We start from the raw sequence: 17,028 nt of genomic DNA on the forward strand, positions 1-17,028 counted from the left end.
CAAAGAACTTAAGCAGCCCATGGTGAGGTATGGAGTGGTTTGAACTAAGAATCCCCTCAGGCCAGGACTGGTTTCTACTGGAGCCTGATTTACCAGCTTCTCTGGCCTTAGCATCTCATTTCATGCAGTGCTCAGCACCCAGTACCTGAGCCAGATTGGAACCTCCACTGTTCTGAGACACTCAGCACTTGGCCAGATTTGCAAGTTCACCTGGTCTGAGACACTCAGCATTTCCCTGAGCAAGATTTACAAAGCTCCACTGGTGTTGAGATACTCACCACTCAGCACTCAGACACTGAAGCTCTACTGGCTTCCAGCCAGATTTACAAAACTCCACTGACCTGAGACGCTCAGCACCCAAGGCTCAGAGCCTCAGCACGGCACTCAGACAGCCAGCTCCGCTTGACAGAGCTCCACTGGTCTGAGACGCTTTGTGCCCAGCACTCGACACTCACAGATTCACAAAACCCCACTTGACTGAGACGCTCAGCATTCAGTACTTGGCTTTCAGTACTCAGCGCTCAACTAAATTTACAGGCAACACTGGCAGGAGACTCTCAGCACTCAGGCAGTCAAGCTCTGCACTCCACTGGTCTCAGATGCTCAGCACTGAGCACTCAGCACTCGCTCAGTTTTCCATGCCCACTTGACCGAGACACTCAGCACACAGCACTCAGCACTCAGACAGACTCACAGGCTGCACTTGACCGAGACACTCAGCACTCAGGCAGATGAGGCTCCACTGGCTGAGGAACTTAGCACTTTGCACTCTGAAAAGGAGAACAAGTCTCACCAGGGCACAAAGAACTGAAGCAGCCCCTGGCAAAGCAGGGAGGGGTTTGCTCTAAGAATCCCCTCAGGGACTTCACTCAGCCCTCAGCAGTTCCTGGAGACACAGGGAAGCCAGCACTGGATTCCATGAAACCCTGAATTGGAGGGTCCCCTTGGCCAGATGTGGTCTACTGCACCCTTCCCATCAGGGAACACAGACCTTCAGCTGTCCCTGGGAAAGACTACACAATCCCCTCAGGCCAGTCCTTTTTCTACTGGAGCCAGCTTTACAAACTCCCAGTGGCCTGAACAGGGGGTGGGAAGGGAGTGAGTGCTCCACGCTGGGTATCCCTGCTCAAAGTCACCAACCGGGATTGGATCACGCCAGGCAGGGGTCCTCAGGCTCATCGCCAAGGCCAGGCTGACAGGCGCACAGCAACGCCAGGGACAACCTTCTCCCCCAGATGGGGGGCGCCCCCCCAGTCCCCGAGAACACGACCCCTCCTAGAGACAAAGCCAGAGGGGAGAAGGCTGCTTCTTCAGGGACAGGCAGGGGTCACCCAGCTGTTCATCCCACTGCCAGCTTCAGCCACGGGAGTGTCTCCGAGAGGCGGCCCAGAACCAGCCCCAAACCTGACCAAGGCCCTCTTCAGCAACAGCTCCCCCAGGTGAGCAGCACAAGCAGGTCCACAGAGACACTAGAAAAGGGGGGGGTCAATGACAACTCAGTCTCCCCCTTCCAGCCCCCCCAAGCAGACAGTCTGCCCCACATTCCCGCAGCAGAAAGATCAACTTCCTTCACACTTACCCTTCCTCCTGCGCATCCACGTGGGCCTCCCCGGTCTCTCCTGCTGCAGGGCTGTCCAGTCTGCGGGCTCGCAGCTCTGGGTCTGCAGGGCTTGTGAGAGCTGCCCACAGCAGGCCCCTCCCTCCGAGCACTGGCTCCTCCCCCAGGGACCCGCTCCAGCAACAAGCTCTGCCCAGGTGAGCAGCACGTGCGGGGAGATGACAGCAGCAGAAGGCAGGCAGGGAGGGGGGGAGGCAGGGGGCCGCCTCCTCCCGCCAGCCCCCCCTCCCAGAGCAGCCTCCTCCCCAGCAGCAGGGAGTCCCGCAGGCGCCAAACCCTCCCGCTCAGCCCCGCCCTCCCCGCACCTGCCGAAGCGCCCGGTCTGCTGCAGCCGCCAGCTGTGCCCGTGGAGCTCTTGCCAGAGCTGCCGGTGGGCCCCATCTAGTGGCTGGACGTGGCACTGCACCTGTCGCGAGAGCGCCGCCTTCTCTCTGCGAAGGCTCCTCCTCCTCGCCACTGCGCGGCCCGCCCAGTGGCTCACATCCGGCTACAGGGAAGCGGAACGAAAGCTGCGGGCGCCGCTTCCGGACGAGACAGAAACAGCGACGGAACGACAGGCGCTCGGAGGGCCGTGTAAAGCCGCTCCCGGGGAGCTCCGCCCCCGTCGGGCGGAGTGCACGGCCAGGCGCCGTGCTCGTCGCCTTGGAAACACAGCCGTCGGGCCCAATGGGAGGTTCGCCCGCCCTCCCCTTACCATGGAGACTGCAGCCGCCGGGCCCAATGGCATGCTCAGCCCGTCCCCCGTCGGGCCCAATGGCATGCTCAGCCCGCCCCTTTCTCCATGGAGACTACAGCCTCCGGGCCCAATGGGAAGCTCAGCCCGCCCTCCCTCGCCATGGAGACTGCAGCCGCCGAGCCCAATGGGAAGCTCAGCCCGCCCCCTTCTCTATGGATACGGCAGCCGCTGGGCCCAATGGGAGGCTCAGCCCGCCCTCCTTCGCCATGGAGACTGCAGCTGCCGGGCCCAATGCGAAGCTCAGCCCGCCCCCTTCTCTATGGATACGGCAGCCGCTGGGCCCAATGGAAGGCTTAGCCCGCCCCCCTTACCATGGAGACTGCAGCCGCCGGGCCCAATGGGAGGCTCAGCCCGCCCCCTTCTCTATGGATACGGCAGCCGCTGGACCCAATGGAAGGCTTAGCCCGCCCCCCTTTACCATGGAGACTGCAGCCGCCGGGCCCAATGGGAGGCTCAGCCCGCCCCCTTCTCTATGGATACGGCAGCCACAGGGCCCAATGGGAGGCTTAGCCCGCCCCCCTTACCATGGAGACTGCAGCCGCCGGGCCCAATGCGAAGCTCAGCCCGCCCCCTTCTCTATGGATACGGCAGCCGCTGGGCCCAATGGAAGGCTTAGCCCGCCCCCCTTACCATGGAGACTGCAGCCGCCGGGCCCAATGGGAGGCTCAGCCCGCCCCCTTCTCTATGGATACGGCAGCCGCTGGACCCAATGGAAGGCTTAGCCCGCCCCCCTTTACCATGGAGACTGCAGCCGCCGGGCCCAATGGGAGGCTCAGCCCGCCCCCTTCTCTATGGATACGGCAGCCACAGGGCCCAATGGGAGGCTTAGCCCGCCCCCCTTACCATGGAGACTGCAGCCGCCGGGCCCAATGGGAGGCTCAGCCCGCCCCCCCTTACCATGGAGACTGCAGCCGCCGGGCCCAATGGGAGGCTCAGCCCGCCCCCCCTTACCATGGAGACTGCAGCCACAGGACCCAATGGCATGCTCAGCCCGTCCCCCGTCGGGCCCAATGGCAGGCTCAACCCGCCCCTTTCTCCATGGAGACTACAGCCTCCGGGCCCAATGGGAGGCTCAGCCCGCCCTCCCTCGCCATGGAGACTGCAGCCGCCGGGCCCAATGGGAAGCTCAGCCCGCCCCCTTCTCTATGGATACGGCAGCCGCTTAGCCCGCCCCCCTTACCATGGAGACTGCAGCCGCCGGGCCCAATAGGAAGCTCAGCCCGCCCCCTTCTCTATGGATACGGCAGCCGCTGGACCCAATGGAAGGCTTAGCCCGCCCCCCTTACCATGGAGACTGCAGCCGCCGGGCCCAATGGGAGGCTCAGCCCGCCCCCTTCTCTATGGATACGGCAGCCGCCGGGCCCAATGGGAGGCTTAGCCCGCCCCCCTTACCATGGAGACTGCAGCCGCCGGGCCCAATGGGAGGCTCAGCCCGCCCCCCCTTACCATGGAGACTGCAGCCACAGGGCCCAATGGGAGGCTCCAGGCCGCACCCTCTCCATGGAAACGGCTCCAACCAGGCAGTGTGTGCCGCTCTAGCACCGTCAGTTCTCTCTGCTCCTTGCCTGTGCCAGCTGCGCATGCTCACCTGAGCCCCTTGCGTGGGTCTCTCTCCTATAGCTGAAGGCGACGGAGCGGCTCTCACTCGCCCCCCTGTGGCCGGGGCGCTCACTGCGGCTGCAAGCGACTCCTTGAGGGAGCTGCGCCCGGCCTGGCTCTGCTGCCTCTCCAGGGGGTGGGTTCCCCCCAGCGCTGCGCTGCTGGCAAAGGCCCCAGGCAGGCAGTGCCCGTCAGACCCCCCCCCAGGGGCCTTCAGCAGCGAGCGGCTGCTGGAGAAGAGGCGGCCGGAGCGACCTCCGAGGACCTGCCCCTGCAGGGGACACACGACCAGCAGTCCTGGGCTGGGCCTCCAGAGCTCGCTCCAAGCACACTGGGGCTGGTGGGGCAGCTGCCCCCTGCGTGGACCGCCTCCTCCCGGGCAGAAGGCCTGCGCCCTGCACGGCCACCCGTCCCAGTCTGCAGGCAGGACCTGCCCAGGCAGGTCTACTCCACGCGCAGCCCCCCAGCTCCACGAGGCTCACCACCCACACCGACACACACACAACACACACAGCCCTCCACCTCCATGATGGTGAGGCCTGGAGACCAGAACCAGACCAGGACGGGAGAGGCCACCAGCCACTGCGCTCACTCCGGGCTCCCAGCCGCTCCTGCCCTGGGAGAAGCCCTACAGGGAAGCTGGGGCACCTTCCTTATGAGGAAAGGCTATGGCGTTTGGGCCTCTTCAGCCTAGAGAAGAGACGCCTGACCCCGAACGAACACACACACGGTTCTTTGGATTTTGGAGAGGCAATCAAACAGGCGACAGGAGAATTCAAAGAACTTCTTAACGTTTACTCGTTTGCAAACGGGACCTCCACAAATGTAGAGGACCCAGAAGGATTACAATGATGCAGGTTTTATAGGGAAAAATAACATACAGGCAGACACACAACCAACATTTGGCATGTTATCAGTACAGGATGTTGACCTGAGAATGACAATTCAATACACATCGGCAGTTTGTTTACAGAGATATCCGTTAGAGGAGGTCTGGTACTCTGACTCATCCCTTTTACCCTAACCTTTTTATCCTCATTTGTTGATTGCCCTTATCTATGACTTTTCTGTTCACCCTTGGAGGCCCATATCACAGTTAACTGGTTCTCTGAGAGGGATAGCTTTTTGGTCAGAGAAGAGCCTTATGGGTGAACTGGGCATCTTGGGATATTTCCATATTGTGAGCTGGGCATATTGATATCACGCCTGAGGGGGGACATGATTGAGACACACAAAATTATGCAGGGAATGGACAGAGTGGATAGGGAGATGCTCTTTACACTCTCACGTAACACCAGAACCAGGGGACATCCACTAAAATTGAGTGTTGGGTGGGTTAGAACAGACAAAAGAAAATATTTCTTTACTCAGCGCGTGGTTGGTCTGTGGAACTCCTTGCCAAAGGATGTGGTGACGGCATCTGGCCTGGACGCCTTTAAAAGGGGATTGGACAAGGGGATTGGACAAGTTTCTGGAGGAAAAATCCATTATGGGGTACAAGCCATGATGTGTATGCACAACCTCCTGATTTTAGAAATGGGCTATGTCAGAATGCCAGATGCAAGGGAGGGCACCAGGATGAAGTCTCTTGTTATCTGGTGTGCTCCCTGGGGCATTTGGTGCACGGCTGTGAGATACAGGAAGCTGGACTAGATGGGCCTATGGCCTGATCCAGTGGGGCTGTTCTTATGTTCTTAACTACAATTCCCAGGAAGCCTTGCAGGTCTTTTGTTATCTGGTGTGCTCCCTGGGGCATTTGGTGGGCCGCTGTGAGATACAGGAAGCTGGACTAGATGGGCCTGAGGCCTGATCCAGTGGGGCTGTTCTTATGTTCTTAACTACAATTCCCAGGAGGCCTTGCAGGTCTCTTGTTATCTGGTGTACTCCCTGGGGCATTTGGTGGGCCGCTGTGAGATACAGGAAGCTGGACTAGATGGGCCTATGGCCTGATCCAGTGGGGCTGTTCTTATGTTCTTAACTACAATTCCCAGGAAGCCTTGCAGGTCCCTTGCCATGTGGTGTGCTCCCTGGGGCATTTGGTGGGCCGCTGTGAGATACAGGAAGCTGGACTAGATGGGCCTATGGCCTGATCCAGTGGGGCTGTTCTTATGGAAGCACTCCTGTTCCCAGCATCTGCCCTTGCCCTCCCCAGCAGGCCTGGTTGCACGGACAGAACAAGGGGAGACAGCTGCCCCCACGCCTGCAGAAGATGCTGCTCCCCCTGCAGAGCCAGCCAAGGCAGGAAGCCTCTCCAGGGGCTGCGGCGGCAGGAGGGGGTGGAGGAGGAAGACTAGCAGAGAGGGAAGGAGCAGGGAATCCCAGCCTCTGGTGCCCAAGATGGCAGCTACCATCTCCCAGGTAGGCTGGCCCACCTCGCAGGGCCGCTATGAGGATGGAAGGGGAGGGGACCACGAAGCCCACCGGTGCTCTGGGGGAGGGTCGAGGGCCCCCCGGACAGGACAGCCCACCTCGCAGACAAACAAACTTTATTAAACAAAACTTCTTTAAAAACGGCGCCTCGGCCCTGGCAAGTGTCACTGAGTTGCATCACAGCAGGCCTTTCACAGCGGCTTCTACTGCACTCCACGTTCTTCAGCTGTGCCCTGAAGGCTCCCAAAGGCGGCAGGTGGCTGCAGTCTTGTGTGTTCAACATGGCATTGAACAAGCCGGCCCAGCTTCCTGCATTGGGGCTCCTGGGGAAGAAGCACAAGCAAGTCAGCTGAGCTGCAGCAGTGGAAACCTGCTGTGTGCTCCTCTAGTGTAAGAGGCAGACGTTGGTCTTGCCCCTGAGCAAATCAGCACTTCACCAATCACCTGCCCCTGGCCACGTTCAGGGGAAAGATCTTGCAACTGGTTGCTGCTTGTTTCTGCTGTTAAGTCACTGGTGTCCAGTTACACAAGCCGGCTGTGGTGCCTGCCATCCTAAGGAGTCTTTGCATCTGAATCGCTGCTTCTTCCCTCTGGGAGAAGAGGGTCGAGAGACCACAGTCGAGGCACTGGAAACAGTGACCTTCAACCTTTCACGTCTCTTGGCACACTGACAAGGTACTACGATGGTCAAGGCACAGCATCGGCTTTTGGACCATTAACAAGGCACAGCATGCTGTGGGGGGGGGGGGCTCATATCTCCCACACACCCTCAATGCCCCTACTAATAAATGACCCTCCTCCAAACGTCCCTGGTACACCTGCAGACCGTTCGGCCACAGCACAGTGGTTGCAAATGGCTGCGCTAGATCACAGACGGCTCTGGGGCAAAAGGCACCCATGCCTAAGCAAACGCAGCAGGTAAGGGAGCCCCACTGCAGGGTGTGCCTGTCACTAGCCTTGCTCTAGCCAGTGGTGTTCAGAGGGGACCCCAGGAAACTTAGAGGTTGCTCTGTGAGGGCATCGGGTGCGAACAGCGTCCCTTGAAGGGGAGCTTGTCTGCTGCCGCTGAGCATCCGAGGCAATGCGCAGGTGTTCTGGGTCAGCCTGGCTGCTGACGAGCAGAGTGGGAGCCGCAACAGAGCAGTTTGCTCAGCAGGTAAACGTGAAAAGGCAGCAATGTTGGAAGCGCCCAGCCGGTTATGCCACAACTGCAGCGGCACATTCCGTCCTCTGCACCCAACACTGGAACAAGGCCACTGAGAAACCGTGTGGTCACCCTCTCTGGAGGAGCACCACGGCAAACGCAAGTCCAGTCCTGGGCTTAGGGTAGAGGAGAAGCTGCCACATGCTTTCCCCTCCTACCACCCAGGTGCCCTCGGGCTACAGAATGAAGGAAATGATGCTGGCCAGTGCCACCAGCAAAGCACTGGCTGGCTGCACCCCCTCCCACCAAGCTAGGAAAGACCGTGATGGATACATATGCTGGTTTACAACGCACATATAGCATATAGTACACTGTGGCAGTAACTCCAGAATAGTCCGTCTAAAAAGGCAGCAGTGGAGCCCTAGTCAGTATATAATCAGGATCCTTTCCATTCCAGGGGGCATAGCTTGTCTCCCAGGATTTTATTCTGAGTAAATTGGGATTGAGTCTCCCAATTCTGCTGGGAATTAGTCTGGTTCCCCAATAGTTTCGCAACAGTAAGTGCTGAAGGAGACACACCAGTGTTTATTGAGTGTTCGGAAACCCAAGAGCAGCACAGGCATCATTTTTCCAGGGTGGCTGTCAGGGTAGGCGGCCATTTGGAGGTGGCAGGAGTGGGACTGAAAGACCGAGGGAAAGCAGGGGTGGATGGAGGGCAAGTTGCCAGCAAAGAGCACATGCAAGACTGCAGAACACTTTCTTTGTGTACGTGGTATGGAAATTAAGGCACCAGACTTACGGTACGATTTCTAAGCCTTGGCGTCCGTGGCGAGTCACGCCTACCTCGATCTCTACCGCAAATTCATCCTTCCCTTCTTCTTCCGACGAAGAAGAAGGGAAGGTCACCTTGAATGGAAGTGGGGCTTGGAGCAGATCCATGATGAAAGCTGACCAGGTAAAGGTGAACTGTTCACAAGAGACAACAGAACTGGCATCCGTGATCGTGAAGGGCGTGGTGAACACGCTTTGCAGGCAGAAGGCTCAAGGCCCCAATCCTGGTTGCAGAAGAATATCAGGTAGCCAGGAAAGTTCTGTCAGAGGCCTTGGAAAATCACAGCTAGTTAGGGGAAACAGCACCAGGCATGGTGGAGCTTCCTACTCTTACATAGTAAGACATACTAAGATCTCCCTTTCCTTTGCTGCACAGAAGCCAGTTAAGCCATTTCCCCCAAAGAATCAAGATCAATGAGAATTATTTTCTCCTGTCCTTCCTCCACTGAGACACAGTCCCCACCGCATCCACACAGCCTCCTGGGAGGCAGGCTGAGCAAGGTTCACCCCACGAACTGAGTCTCCCATCTCCAGAGACAGAAGAATGTGGAACAATGGAGGGGGATGGTAACCCCAGTCCCCTGAACATAACCATGGCTATACTGTGGATATCACTCATGCAGTCTGCTTTAGAACATTTTACGCACCGAACTCTCACACACACACACACGCACAGACTGAAACCGTGAATCTAAGATGAATACTGCAATGACAATTGGAGGGCTCCTTCCAAACCTATTAAGTCATAAGGATGTAAGAGCAGCCCTGATGGATCAGGCCAAAGGTCTACCTAATCCAGACAACCAAATGCCCCAGGGCACTCTACGAGCAGGGCATGTGGGTTCAGTGTCCTCCCACAATTGCTTACCAGCACCTGCTATTCAGAAGCCCACTTCTGTTACGTGAAAATCCCCTTTTTCCTTTTAGTTGTGGTTTTCTCTATATTTGGTTATGTTACTATGGACTAAAATATCATGCAGGCTAGACTTCTCACAGGCCACGTTTCCAAAATTCTGGTCAAGTTGCAGGCTCATGGTTACACAACCACCACCTCCCTATGGTCACACATTATGGGAGGAAGTCTGGCATCTTAAATCATTGTTTAAGTGTCTCCTGCATTACTGTATTCATGCTATTGTTTTAACCCAATCACTGTTTATACAAACTTGAACTACCTTCTTGTGTTGCTGATTGTGTAAGCTCCCCCATCTAGGACACAACCACCACCTCCCTATGGTCACACATTATGGGAGGAAGTCTGGCATCTTAAATCATTGCTTAAGTGTCTCCTACATTATTGTATTCATTGTATTGTTTTAACCCAATCACTGTTTAAGTACTGTATGCAAATTTGAACTGCCTTCTTGTGTTGCCAATTCATTGTATTGTTTAAGTTCTCCCATCTAGGAAGCCAGCCATAGACCCCATTGAATTTTGCTGATAACTGACCTCCTGATCCTTTCAATGTTTTACACACTCTAAGCACCCTGCTATGTGGTAGTAAGCAAGCTACCATCCAGCTCAGCACGGTCAGAACCCCTTTTAAGTGAGGGCTTCCTCTCACATGCTCTCTCTCTGGCTCTCTCTCTCCAAGGACCAACGCATTTGTGTTGTGTCAGAGGGTCCTCTTCACAGGACTCCCCCCCCCCCAACTGCTCTACAGGACAGGTAACTATCTTGTGTCTGGAACTCTTTCCCTTCTGTGAACAGCTATATTAATGTTTTAAAAGTCATCCGGTCAGATGTGGTTTTTCTTAGTAAACATCAGCTTCTTAAATATCAGCACCTCAATGGTTGTTCTGTGACATAAATGAACCAACAGAGTTGCTCCACAGAGTCAAACTCTCCACTGCCTTTCTTTGAGCCTCTTTGGGTTCTGGAAGCCAGCATGGGTTACTCAAACCCATTGCTTCTGCCTGTGTGCACAGTAAGAGAATAAAACCCTGGACTTGTTTCCTATCAGGAAAGGGACAAGCACCCTTGTTGATTCTGGAGGGGCAGGCGAGAGTTACAACCCACAAATACGCACCCCAAGTTACGAGCTTTCCCTGTCTAGGTCCCTCCATACAGCATGTTGTGAGGAAGCTACTCGCTCAAACGGAACACACGTCTTGCTTAAGGTCAGCTTAGGTCCCAACCCGCAGCATGCTCTGGGCTTTATTAGACAGAGACTGGAAGCACACCTCTTTTTGATGGTATCACCCAAAGCCTGTTTTGTGTGGACAGTAGGAGATGGCTCCAGTGGAGTTGTGAGCACCCCTCTTGAGCCGTTTGGGAGAGTCAGACGATGATCAAGGATAACAAGTTTTTCGACCACCGGGAAAGAAAAGCCACAGAGACCAACAATAAAATGCACGTCTTCAAATTATGGAATTTGCTAATGACTTTGTGAACTACCTTTGGTTGAAAACTGGTATATACACTATTTCCTTAATAATGTTACATGCAATGCTCTTATTTTTGCTACAGAAATTAACCGTAACACTGAAAAAAGGGGCAACAAGTTCAGACTGAGATGTGCATCCATTTGACATTCCTAAGAATAGCAGATTAAATATTTAAATTGTATTTTCCAGCAGCATGTATGTTAGAATAGACTGTATAAATCCTACTAAAAAATCTCCAGACCAATGTCTTGCTAGGAAGAATCTTGGCAATGGAGGGACTAACAGCCGGTGATTTATGAGAAACCCACACAATTGCATATTTCTAGAATAATCAAGTGAAAATAGTTTGCAAGGGGGAAGCATCCACGAAGCTGGTAAAGTCTTCTGGGCATTGCTGCTTCCCCCTGAAAGATCAGACTCACCCAGAGATGTTAACAACTTGAGACACAAGATGGACAAACACCACACACACACACACACAAAAGCTTGGCAGTCTAACACCTAAACGTCTGGCCTCCTGGGCAGAAGGACCGTCCCCCAGCAACAGCAACTAACTGATCATTCTGGTTTCCTAATTCAGGCTGCAATCCTAACCACACTTTCCTGAGAGTAAGCCCCAAAATAAGGGCAAAATAGGACTGAGTAGACCTGGTTAGGATTGTACCCACAGTCTCTAGCTTCAGGTAGATCCAGTTAGGATGTTAAAGAAAAAAAATGAGACCACCTCCATCGGTCATAACTGTGGAATCTTACTAAAGGTTAACATAACATAAGAACAGCCCCACTGGATCAGGCCATAGGCCCATCTGGTCCAGCTTCCTGTATCTCACAGCGGCCCACCAAATGCCCCAGGGAGCACACCAGATAACAAGAGACCTCATCCTGGTGGCCTCCCTTGTCAGCTGAACCTAAGAACAGTCCCACTGGATCAGGCCATAGGCCCATCTAGTCCAGCTTCCTGTATCTCACAGCGGTCCACCAAATGCCCCAGGGAGCACACCAGATAACAAGAGACCTCATCCTGGTGCCCTCCCTTGCATCTGGCATTCTGACATAACCCATTTCTAAAATCAGGAGGTTGCACGTACATATCATGGCTTATAACCCATAATGGATTTTTCCTCTGTAGTGCCTAACCCCACTGAGGACCCAATCCTACCCTACTTTCCAGCACCAGTGCAGCTGCAATGCAGCCCGGAGGTCAGGGAACAAATGTTTCCATGTCTCCCCACCACAGGATGCAGTGCATGCCCCATTGGCACAGCTGCACCGGCACTGGGAAACTGGATAGGACTGGACCCTAACAGAGCTAAGAATCTGGAACAGCCCCAGTACGGAAGTCAGCCATCCTGATTTACATCAATAGCCTGCCATATTACAAGGCCCACAGGGTATTAGGAAGATAGAAGGAGCTCATCACCAGCTCTCATTTCTGTGGAGTGCTGTGGTTTGTGACTGGGATGCTGCAAATTCCTGCACAGATAAACCAACAGGTGAGTTCTCCAGCATGGGTTCCAACTGAAGGCAAGCCAGTTCTTACAAGAGGATACAGGAAACTGACCAACACTGTAAGGTTCAGTGCAGTGGTATGACATGTTACATGCTGTTTAAGAGACATCGCTCTGTCTACTCACACAAGCCTTCCAGCAGTGTGGAGGAATGGAATTCGACCCATCCAGCGAGGATGGGGGATTCCTTAAAGCTGCACAATGAACCTGGGCTGGCTTGGATAACACTTTCAGTGCCCAGCTTGGAAAAGATATGCTTGCTCATGGGGTATGTGCATCTCGGCCTCTTCCCTTGCATCTGGGGAAACATCAGCCTGCATAGAGGAGCAGATGGGATAAACCACCCAATGGGAACAAGAAAGTGTCCCAAATTTCCCTAGAAGTGAGAGGAGGGGCCAGCGCCTGCACATCTTTTATCCCCAGAGGTCTGGCCAGACGGTAAGAGTATGAGCCAAACCAATCCCACACACTGGCGCCCTATGTGTCCTGGGATTGGGGTGGACATGACCTTATTACCCCTTACAGGTAGTTCATACCCCAGAATCTTCTGTGATCAAGGCTTGAGTAAAAAGGCATGGGGAATATAGTGACTCGGTCAGGCTGTAGAAAAACGACAGGAGGAGAAGCCTGGTTCTCACTCACTGTTTGCCATGGTGGTAACTCTGGGAAATGGCTGCTTGTTTCTGAAGAGGCTGGACAGGGTCTTCGCAGCAGACCTGAAGTCTTTCCAGGATCAGTTTCATTGCCCTTTGTGGTTGACAGAGAAAACCACGTTGATTGATGCCACGGATTGTCAACAGGCTGAGCTCTGATAGTGTCCCCAAGGTCACAGGGTTCTGTAGATGTCCAGCTTGGGAAGACGCTGCCCATTCTGAATGGACACGATCCATTCTGGTGGTTCAGCTGCACCAAACTGAGGGGAGGACAGGACATTTAGACCAACAAAACTGATAACATTTTTCAGAGCTACCCTGGAATAGCCACCCGGCCTTAACAACAATGCAAGTAAATCAACAAGTAAAGCACTTAAACAATAGGTTTTTGACTCTTTTTAAATTTTGCTTTGGGCTGCGATCACTTATCCTCCACCCTCTCCAGTTCATAGGACACTTGATGTTTCGGAGCAGGAAGGGCCCGATCCCAGCTGGGGATTGGATGGATCCAGCTAAAGTTGCCTGTGCATTGATAATATCTAGATTAGACGAAAACTGCCCAGCAACTAGCACAGAACGCAGCTGCAGGGCTCCTTGACCTGTGATAGGACTTTCTCTTTGGTGACACCTGGTTGGAGAAATTTCTACACACTTCTGTCCCCCAGAACTTTGGATCACCCTCTCCAGAGGTTTTACAGCTCTTTTAACCTGCTTTATATATAAAACAGTGCTTTTAGGCTTGCTTTGCGGCTCTTTGAATTTTGATTCTAGTATTTTTGTTTAATCAGTTGCCTTATCTGTTAATATAAGCTGTCTCCTCCTACAAAGGTGAAGAACTTAAGTTCCCCCCCCCCCCAAACAAACAGCAAGCAGACCATTGTGGTGCTGAGCAGTGAGTGTTGAGTAAGTGCCCCTAGTTGAGAGTCCCTGGATGACGAAGATGCAATTTGGGACAGCTAATTCCATTTCTGCTGTAATTGCTGCAGTTCAATCGGCCTCTTCAGCCACACTGGACGCTGTTCCAGAACCACCTTTCAGAGCGCGATACCAGAGTCTCTCGAGACTGAAGGTTGCCAACCTACAGCTGCAGCTCAAAGAGATCCTCCTTTTTCTTTGTAGAAAATTCTCTGTCTTCGTCCTCTGAATGTGTCAAAAGTCATTTTGCAAAAAGCAAAGGGTCGAAGTAAATATCCCTGGAAAGTCTCTCCCTCTTCCCCTCCCCCCTGAGTTATAATCAAAACTAGTAAAAAGGATATCTAACCACCCAATTAAAAAGCAGGTAAGAGCAGGCAGGGGTCAAGGGAATAATACAGCATGCATCATAATTACCCCATTCCTTGTGCCTTCTCAGACATTCCACCTTCTTTGAATATGGCTCTTACTTCTTCAAAGCACAGCTCAGAGCCATCACAGTCCACAAGGCTCTTGTCATACATGGACTTCTGCCCACAGACAGGGCAGAGGAAGGGGTCTGCAAGACCTCTGATCTTGAAATGGTGGTCACATATGGAGGCTGATCCCTGGGGAGAAAAATGTAGCCCTGTTTTGCTGCCGCCTCTGCCTGGGGCACGCAAAGCAACACAGTGTCTCCAATCACAGCCAACACATCTGAATACCAACAACTAGTCAGTGAGTAAAACAGCAATAAGTAGCTCGTCTCCAGACAGCAACACCCACTCAGGATGCCGGGAGAATCTTTTGAGAACTATTTTAACATTAGCGCAACAGGCAGTGAGATTTGAGCCCAGCCCATTCCCAGTATCACCTGTATAAGGGAGCATTCCACAATAGCACCCCCCACCTGCAGTCTGAAACAGTACAGTCTGCTATATCACCACATTCTGCTACATATGTATAAATGACCCTGGGTTCAAATCTCTGAGCCACAAGAGGCGTTGGGATATCTTGAACCACTCCTCCTTTCTCAGGCTAACCTCCTGTGCAGGGTTGTTGTGAGGATAGAAAGGGACATGGACACACACAGCATATGCTGCTATCTGAGAAACGGGCAAGATAAAAATAAAAGGAACTAGAATAACGGCCAGGCCAATCTCTTCTGCAGCTGGGCTCTATGAAGTGGGTACTGCCACAGAGAGAGCACTACTTTTACCTGGGCTAAGTCTAGCATGGAGAGCCCCCCCCAACTCAAAGGAGAGGGGCAGCTCCCTCAGGTGTGCAAGGAAGGCAGGGACATCGAAGTCAGCCCTGAAACACCAAACGTAAATAAGCAAAGCTTCTTGGAAACAGCTATTTACGTATTTTCCAGTCCCTGAAAAGCAGCAGACTGAGGTTCAGAATTTGCTGGACCCTAGAAAGGAAAACAGGTTCAGAGGATTCTTCTAGCACAGGGCACAGTGTCAAAGGTGAGGGGCTTAGGTCCGCTTGAGCTCCAATTCCTCTTACGTTTTACTCGGTAGTACTGTCACCACCCAGTACTAGCCAGTGACCCAGTCTAGGGAAACTGGACCCCTCCAGGCTTGTTGCTAGCCCTTCCAGGCTCTGAACTACTGTACCCAATTAGGACTCAGCACTCAAGGCTCTAGACCAGGAGTCTCCAAACCCTGGCCTGGGGGCCAGATGCGGCCCACAGCGAGCCTCTATCCGGCCCGCGGCCAGTCTCTTGTCCCCTGAAAGCCCCTGGCCCACTTTGCCAAACATGACTGGAACTGTGCTCTGGTTGCATCTGGAGGGTGTTCTAAGGGCCAGAGAGGTTGAATGAAGGAGCCCGTTCATTCATTCATTTACTCACTCATCTAAGTTCCATCTCTAATTTATTTATATAAATTTTATATTTAAATTTTTTTTCGACCCTCAAAACCGTGCTGGACATTTGATGTGGCCCTCTGGCCACAAAGTTTGGAGACCCCTGCTCTAGTCCTTGAGTACTTGGCAGCTTGACTAAAGGGCTAGGCAGGATTCTGAACTGTAGTTCCCAATCGTCAATAACACAAGCGTATAAAAGATATTTTAGTTTATTATGGGCACAATCCTAACCAGGTCTACTCAGAAGTAAGTCCTATTTTGTTCAATGGGGCTTACTCTCAGGAAAGTGTGGTTAGGATTGCAGCCTAAAGCACGTAAGGTTACACAAGCAAAGTTAAGCAGCAATTGCAAGAGGCACAAAACATCTATGAAACACAGTCTAAAATAATAAGGCTAACTTAATGCCTCTCTCTCACCTGGGTTAGTCACCCACTGAAGATCACTTGGCTCCAGGACTACCAGTGAGGCCAGGTGTCCATGTTGGACCAGGAGCAGCAGCTGGTGTAGCACCCAAGACTCAGTCTGAGCGGGACACACTACACCCCTTGGGGTCCACTATTATACCTCTACGGTAATCATCACTGAGGTGACTGCATAATTATTATACTAACCAATCAGGCTCCTTGAAACTTCTTGAAGAAGGCCTCCTAATTCTTACCCCTCCCATCTGGAGATCCACAGCTGAGCTTGATCACTTCTGATGAAAGTACTTCTGCCCTGCACCCTAATTGGCTATTACAGAAATCTGCCCTTCCTGGCCATCAAAGGGGAGAACACATTCCTTTCTCCTCAGCTAATTGCTCTTTCCCACAGCAGTGAAAACTGTCAGCAACCCTTTAGTTTGGTTCAGACTTACACCTAAACGGTACCTGTTTATGACACACAGCAATCCCTGCAGCTGGTGGGAGGTGGGGGGAAAGAGGACATCACAAGGATCCCAAATCTCAGAGAGAGAGGGGACATTGCAGGAAGCCACACCGGTTTTGGCGGCACTTTGTAGAGCAGGATTTTGGGGGAAAGGGGTTGGACACTCGGTGACAAATGAATCACATCACTGCCGAACTTCCAGGGAAGCTCAGCTTGGGAGGTGAAGCCTCCCACCTAATTTCAGCAGGCAACTCTGCCGCTTCCTGCCTGACATATGGCAAACTGAGGGGAGGCTTTGCTTCCCAAGCCAATTGTTCTGCCCACCCTGAGCCGGGGAACCACGAAGGTGAGCATCCCAATTCCATTCCGGGGTCAAGCCAGGCCGCCCCCGATCCGGGTAGCCTCAGGGCTCAGCACTGGCCTTAACCCGGCCTGTTGCTTGCCTGAAGGTAGACACCGGTTCCCTATTTCTCCTCCCGTTCCCGCACTACCCTGCCAGACACGGCCAACCTGGCTAAAATACCCACAAGAAACCCAAGGGGATAGTCAGGG

This window comes from Tiliqua scincoides, chromosome 15, assembly GCF_035046505.1.
Source record: "Tiliqua scincoides isolate rTilSci1 chromosome 15, rTilSci1.hap2, whole genome shotgun sequence".
Classification (NCBI taxonomy): domain Eukaryota; kingdom Metazoa; phylum Chordata; class Lepidosauria; order Squamata; family Scincidae; genus Tiliqua; species Tiliqua scincoides.